Consider the following 914-nt stretch of genomic DNA (forward strand, 5'->3'; position numbering starts at 1 on the left):
AATCCTACTTCCGTAGTGATACTGCCTCGGAAACCCAAGGAGGGGTCGCTATAAGTCAGGGCCGACTCGACGGCAAACAACAACAACAACAACAATGGATTAAACTGTGTCCCCCAAAATAAGTATTGTAAATCCTAACCCCTATACCTGTGGTAAGGGGCTCTGGTGGTACAGTGGTTAAGTGCTTGGCTGTTAACTGAAAGGTTCAGACCCACTAGCTGCTCTAAGTGAGAAAGATGAGGCAGTCTGCTTTTGTAAAGATTAACAGTCTTGGAAACTCTATGGGGCAGTTCTACCCTGTCCTATAGGGTTGCTAGGAATTGGAATTGATTCAATGGCAGTGGGTCATATTCATGGTTACAATCCCATTTGGGAATGTTTTTTCTTTGTTATGTTAATAAGACATCATTAGTGCAGGATGTGTCTTAAATCAATCTCTTTTGAGATATAAAATAGGTTAAACAAGCAAGTAAGCAAGATGGTGGAAGAGAGGTATTATGACACATTAAGATGGCCCAGGAGCAGAAGGAGGGCTGATAAACAGAGAAAGCCCTGCCCTAGAGCCAGCACCTTAAATTGGACTTCTGACCTCCCAAACTGTGAGAAAATCAATTGGTTTGTTAAAACCCCCATTTGTGGTATTTATCTTACAGCAGCACTAGATAACTGAGACATCTATCCATTTCTGAGTCATTAGGCTTAGAAAGGAAGGTTGGGCAATCTACTTCTGTAGTGATACTGCCTCGGAAACCCAAGGAGGGGTTGCTATGAGTTGGGTCTGACTCGATGGCAAATAACAACAACAACAACAACAGGCTTAGAAAAGCAGTTGTTGTTGTTGTTAAGTGCTGTCGAGTCGTTTCTGACTCATAGCGACCCCATGCACAGCAGAACGAAACACTGCCCGATCCCGC

The 914-nt window shown here is 43.5% G+C and overlaps 1 protein-coding gene across 1 annotated transcript in view; it reads right to left on the minus strand.

Annotated features, from left to right (window-relative positions):
• The window catches only part of MRPS27 (mitochondrial ribosomal protein S27), a 196,325-nt gene that overhangs the window by 29,374 nt on the left and 166,037 nt on the right, over positions 1-914 (minus strand). The window lies entirely within an intron of this gene.

The sequence above is a fragment of the Orycteropus afer genome, unplaced genomic scaffold (genome assembly GCF_000298275.1).
Source record: "Orycteropus afer afer isolate SDZICR_OR568_19922 unplaced genomic scaffold, OryAfe1.0 scaffold00104, whole genome shotgun sequence".
In the NCBI taxonomy this organism is placed as follows: Eukaryota; Metazoa; Chordata; class Mammalia; order Tubulidentata; family Orycteropodidae; genus Orycteropus; species Orycteropus afer.